The 6,248-nt window shown below is 41.4% G+C and overlaps 1 long non-coding RNA gene across 1 annotated transcript; it reads right to left on the minus strand.

The window, feature by feature from the left end:
- Window positions 1-1,018: 1,018 nt before the first annotated feature.
- LOC115292868 lies at window positions 1,019-5,852 on the minus strand. Its single transcript, XR_003909185.1, has 3 exons — window positions 5,766-5,852; window positions 2,312-2,876; window positions 1,019-1,208 (listed from the first exon to the last, which is right to left on the minus strand). It is a non-coding gene; the product is annotated as an uncharacterized LOC115292868 (long non-coding RNA).
- Between the last annotated feature and the right edge of the window lie 396 nt (window positions 5,853-6,248).

Raw genomic sequence — 6,248 nt, forward strand, 5'->3', positions numbered from 1 at the left:
GTCAGAGAGAATGGGAGACAGAACCCGAAGCAGCCTCCAGACTCTGAGCTATCAGTACTTGAACTCACGAACTGGGAGATCCTGACCTGAGCTGAATGAAGTCAGACACTTAACCAACTGAGCCACCCAGGCACCCCTTTCGCAACTACTACTTCTTTTTTCTTTTCTTTTATGTTTTATTTATTTTTGAGAGAGAGTGAGAGCAAGTGAGCTGGGGAAAAGCAGAGAGACACACACCCACACACACACACACATACCAAGAATCCAAAGCAGGCTCCAGGCTCTGAGCTGTCAGCACAGAGCCTGATGCAGGACTCGAACTCATGAACTGCAAGATCATGACCTGAGCCAAAGTCAGACGCTTAACTGACTGAGCCACCCAGGCACCCCTCGCAACTATATCTTAAACATGCCACAGTTCATCCTGAAAGTATTGAGTAGGAGGAGGAGATGCAGCCGTGAAGGTAGTATTTATATGGCTCAGATATGTTCTCCACTTATTTTCCATCTTCAGGAAGATTCTAACACCATCCCAGATGATACCCTCCTAAAGGATGGACTGGAGAGTGTTGACCAGTGCAAAAGGAAGAAAGGAGGAAAAGTCAAACTTAACATAATTCCAGTATCTACAGAAAATCACTTCATCATCAGAGAATGAATTCCATAAATAATGGAGCTAGCTGATGGAACATTTAAATAGCTGAAGAAAAAACATACACATTCAGCGTGAACCTCAAGCTGTTCTTCAATTCTTCAGTGATGTTTAGATCTGAGAAGTACATTGGAGGCACTTGGAAATAATGGATGTCATGGAGGCGTGATGTTCAAAGACATTAAAAATAATCCACTCCCTTAGAAATAAACACCTAACCTAAGCCATTAGGACTTCTCAGTGAGAGACAGAAATAGCTTCTGTAGTCCCATTGCTCTCTAATTTCTATTTCTACCATTTCATTATTCATCATTTCTGTGCAGTTCACTTTGTCTATTTATTTAAAATGTGATTCCAGACGACAGGCAACAGTCCCAGTGTTCTCTGTCTTACACGGCCCTTTCCGCCCTGAGAAACAGAAATTATATAACTTGTTTTCAATTGTGCAGCCCTGGGAGGATTCACATGTTCGGTTTGGGGAGCTTCCAGGAAATAGTTTTAAAGTGTTCATCTGAAGTTTATCCAGGCTTTCTTGATCTAGAAGTTAGACAGAAACCTAGCAGAGAATGGGAAGAAACCAGGCTGTGAAGAGAGGGAACTCTAAGTGTAGCCAGAGGGATTCTGAGCTGTGATACCCCTTGGTATTCAGACTTTTGGAACCAGGAGGCCCTGTTCTAGGGCTTCTGTGCTTGAGAAGTGGTATTAATATTAGTATCTGTGGCCATTTACTATTGTTCATTGTTGTGGTTACTATTGCTGCATACTATACTGCTACCCTAGTATATCATGGTATCCCTTTTATTTTGCTCCTGGTTTTGTGGGTCAGGAATCTGGAAAGGGCTCAGCTGGTGGCTCTTGTATAGGTCACAGTCACATGTTCCTTCTGGAGGTTTTAATGAGCTAGATGCCCCAACTGGCTCACTCATGTGGTTAGCAGTCTGTTAGCTGTCCAGGGGGAGCTCAACTGGGGCTGTTACCCGGGACACCTGTATGTGGCCTCTCCATCCTGGCAAGCGTCGGCTAGTCACCCTCCTTTACATGGGAGCTGACCTCTTCCAGAGCAAGCATCCCAAGAGAACCAGACAGAACCTGTATGACCTGGCTATGGAGATGTTGTCCATGGCTGAAGCAGTCTAAAGGTCACCCAAACTCAGTGGGAGAGGACATGTACCTCACCTCTCAGTGGGAGTAGTGGGAAGGAATTTATGGCCATCAACAAACAACCCATCATACTTACATAATACCAGACATTAAATAAGATACATATCTTAATCTTTATACAACCCCAATGAGGTAGGTACTATTTATTCGTGTTTTACAGATAAGGAAATCTAGGTTCAGGAGGTTAAGTAATTTGCCCTAGATCACACAGCTAGTAAGTGGTTGACATGGGATGTGAACCTAAGTTGTCTCTATCCAAATGTCTGCGTCTCTGGCAAATTGCACACTGTTTTAAGGCTCAAATTTTGTCTCAGAGCTCAACCATTACAGCTGCTCTAGGCAACTTATGGATAATTCCATCCAGTTGGGGATGTTAGTACATGAAGTGACAATTTGGGTATCTCGTCAGTCCCTTTAAAATAAGGAGCATTAATTTGAGGACATGGTTCTTTGCCCTTAGGTAGAGCAGTGTCGTTTGATGAGGGGTCAGCCCCTTACCTGGAGATAGGATCTGGACTTTATTACTGGCAGCCTAAGACAAAACTAGAATCTTGTGTGATCCTGGTGTGTGGGGGTGTGATTATGGTGACTCCTCTGAGTCCGTGTGAGTAAATGTGACACAGATATGATAATTTTAGGAGGAGAGCCTCACAGCAGAGGCGTAAGCTGGTTATTGGCCTGTCTGGTGTGAGCCATGCCAAGTGTCCTTGTGGACAGATGGACAGATATGCCACGTGGACAGATGGAGTCACAGAGAATATTTTTAGGGCTACATGGCTGAGAGCAGATGCTGTCCTGTAGGTCCCAGTGATGGGCAGGCCCAGGTGGAGAGGAGAGGAGAGCAGAGCTGGATCCTCAGAGGAGGTCAATGAGCAGACACCAGCTAGAGGGTTCCACATAGCTCTTCGTTGGGGCAAGCATGGATGCTGAATTCTTCTTCAATCTCTTTTTTTCCACAAATATATGTGGAATATTTGTGGATAATGTCCTAGACTCCAGAGATAAGAGTGATGAACTAGCAGGACATCTTTGCCTTCACGGAGGGTACAGCCTAGATTGCAGGCTGGGGGGTGGGGGAAGAGCCATTAAATTAATCATCACACAAATAATTACTTAATTACCACAGTGATTAGTTTGGGCAGAGATTTTTAAAAAAAATTTTTTAAAATCTTCGTTTATGATTGAGACAGAGAGAAACAAAGCATGAACGGGGGAGGAGCAGAGAGAGAGGGAGACACAGAACCTACCAACCGTGACATCATGACCTGAGCTGAAGTTGGACCCTTAACCGACTGAGCCACCCAGGCGCCCCTGGGCAGAGATTTTGAATTGCCCCCACCCCATCCACTTTCCGCTTTTAGTAATGGACTCTCCTGGCGTAGAAGCAGGCATGGGGCTAATAAACTACATTTCCCAGCTTCCTTTGCAATTAGGAGTAGCCATGGGAGTCAGGTCAGGCTAATAAAAAGTGATGTGTGCCACTTCCTTGTCTCATCCTTAAAATGAAAATTAGTTACCCTATACCTTTACCCTCCCCCTGCTCCAGGCCCACTGACAGGTAAATGGTAACTGTCTGTTACCTAGGACCTAGACAGGCATGGAAGTTATCCATTAAGGATAGCCTTGCCAGTTTTTACCCCTTGTTGTTATTATGATAGATTAACTTTTGCCTTAAACTGATACAACAGTATTCATATGAAAAAGTATAGTATGAAACAATAATGAGATACCACCACACACCAAAATCCACAACACCAACAACACCAAATGCTTGTGAGAATGTAGAGCAACAGGGATTCTTGTTCATTGCTGGTGGGAATGCAAAATGGTACAGCCACTTTGGAAGATGATTTGGTGGTTTCTTACAAAACGAAATATACTTTTACTTTGTCGTCCAGCAATCATATGTTGCTATTTATGCAAAGGAGTTGAAAACTTTTGTCCACACACAAACCTGCTCACAGATGTTTATAGTTGAGTTTATAAGTTTATAAGTTATAGTTTAAATTATGTTTATTCATAGTTGCCAAAACTTGGAAGCAACCAAGAGGTCTTCCTATCTATCTAGGTGAATAGATTGGTGAAGGATTTTTATGATAGTGAAACTATTTTGTATTTTGTATGATACTATAATGTTGGGTATATGTCATTATGCATTTGTCCAAATCAAGAGAAGTTACAATACCACGAATGAGCCATAATATATGCTGTGGACTTCGGGTGATAATGATGTGTCAGCACAGGCTCCTCAATTATAACAAAGGTACAACTTTGGTGGAGGATGTTGATAATAGAGGTGACATTCATGTGGAGACAGAAGGTATTATGGGAAGTCTCTGTACCTTTTGTTCCATTTTTCTGTGAACATAAAATCCCTCTAAAAAGTAAAGTCTATTAAAAAAATGTAGTGTGCTATACAAATGTATAACAAGGAAGGCTAGCTGATTAAGGGTTAATTAGAATTAATGAGTTCTGGCCTCTAATGGAAACAAACAAAAGGAGTTGGCAGAATTGACGGAACATAGTTTGTAATTGTTTTTTACTACTTGCTTTAAAGATATCTTCTGGCTAAAGCCCTTTTATTACAGAACCAGAAAGTGAGCAAAAGGAAAAGAGAGAGAGAGAGAGAAAATGAGAGAGAAAACAAAACAAACCCTGGGATTAGTGTTGCCAGATAAAATACAGGATGCCCAGTTAAATTTGAATTTCAGACAAACAATGAATACTTTCTTAGTACAAATGTTCCATGCAATATTTGGGACATACCTATACCAAATTTTTCTCCTTTGTTTATCTGAGTTCAAATTTAACTGGGCATCCTGTATTTTTATTTGCTAAGCCTGGCATCCCCAGCCTAGATTCAAATCCCTGTGGGACTTGAGTAGCTAAACTCTTTCTTCTTCAGATTTATTCTGTGTTTATATCCACACTTCCTGACATATAGTAGGGGTTCAATAAATAATTAATTTTAGTCTCCGAGATGAAGTTATAAATCACTAAAGATCATCTGAAATGTGAAACCAATAAAGGATCAGATTGTGCTTTCAAAGGTTTTAATTTACCATGATCAAAGATACTTAGAGCTTTGATTTGTCCACACTTTGAGATTATCTGTCATTTCAGAGATCTTAAAAATGGATTAAAATTCCAATAAAGCTTATATCAACCAGTATTATCCAGGGAATGGAAGATTGCACAAACATTAGTTTTACAGATGATGGAAGTCTAATCCTTTTTAATGCCTTCAATTTAAATGTATATATATATTTTTTAAAAATCTTAAAAAAATGCCTCTTGATTGCCTTCTTAAAGTAGAATAAACGAAGCATCAGGAAAATTGGTTGACTAGATCAAAGCTAATGATTGTTTGGGGAGGTCGCCCAGAGGATGTGACTGCCAGTTAACTGGAGAGCTAGACCCAGGCCATCACAGCTTCCTCACCCCCTTACCGTCCTTGGAATGTTCTGCCCACAGTTCCCACAGTGGGAGCTGTCTCAAGGATACAGCCTTGAGACAGTAAGGTGTGGTGGAGACCATCTGGATGGTACACATGACTGAAACCACGTAAGGCTTCTATACTGAACTTTTAGGATTCTGGCAGGTGGGTGTGGAGATCTACTCATCTTGCAGCTGCCCAACACAAGTCTTGTATGTAAGTTCTCTTGCTTATGAAACCTGCCACCTACCAATCTGGAGTGGCCTGCCTCTTCTGTCTCTCCTTGCTTTCCCAATATGGGGATCAGTTTATGAACCAACGTTGACCTTTCTCCTTGACCAGCCTTTTGCCATAATCGTTTGATTATTTGGGCATTCTATTTGGTGGTCCTATTCATCATAGAGCTTCAACTCTATGTGCCATATCTCTATACTCTCAAGGCCAATCTCATTATCACTTGAAATGGATTCATCCCTAGGGTCTAAATCTTGACATTTTTCTCTTAATATGGCTTACTTTTCACTTCCTTCACTTCTGCTGGCTTTTCTTTGCATCCTCATTGTAACTGCTTCATCTTTGGATCTTTCCTGTTTTAATAGCCCATAATCTTTCCTACTACTGTACCAAGTCAGCCATTTTACTGATGTCACAATGCCCAGGCCTAACTCCCTCCATTGTTGGAAGGAGATAAGAGACACACAGATTGGTTGCACTGTAGGTGGTTACTTTGTGTGCTCTGGAGAGTTTGCTGGTCTAGCAGTCTACCACAGACGTCTTCTTGATGTTATATTATATTATCCCCCCATGGCTTTTACAGACTTTTTCTAATTTCTGTGGTCATCCTTCAAAAGTTTGTCTTGACCTCTTCTCTCTACCTTCTCCTTCCAATACCTATGGCTCCTCAGCATTAACTATCACTTCTAAGCTGATGGCCCTTAAATTTTATGTTATTGGCTTCAGTCTTTTTTTCTGAGATGCCAACTCATTCATGTTCACCAT

The sequence above is a fragment of the Suricata suricatta genome, chromosome 5 (assembly GCF_006229205.1).
Source record: "Suricata suricatta isolate VVHF042 chromosome 5, meerkat_22Aug2017_6uvM2_HiC, whole genome shotgun sequence".
NCBI classification, from domain to species: Eukaryota; Metazoa; Chordata; class Mammalia; order Carnivora; family Herpestidae; genus Suricata; species Suricata suricatta.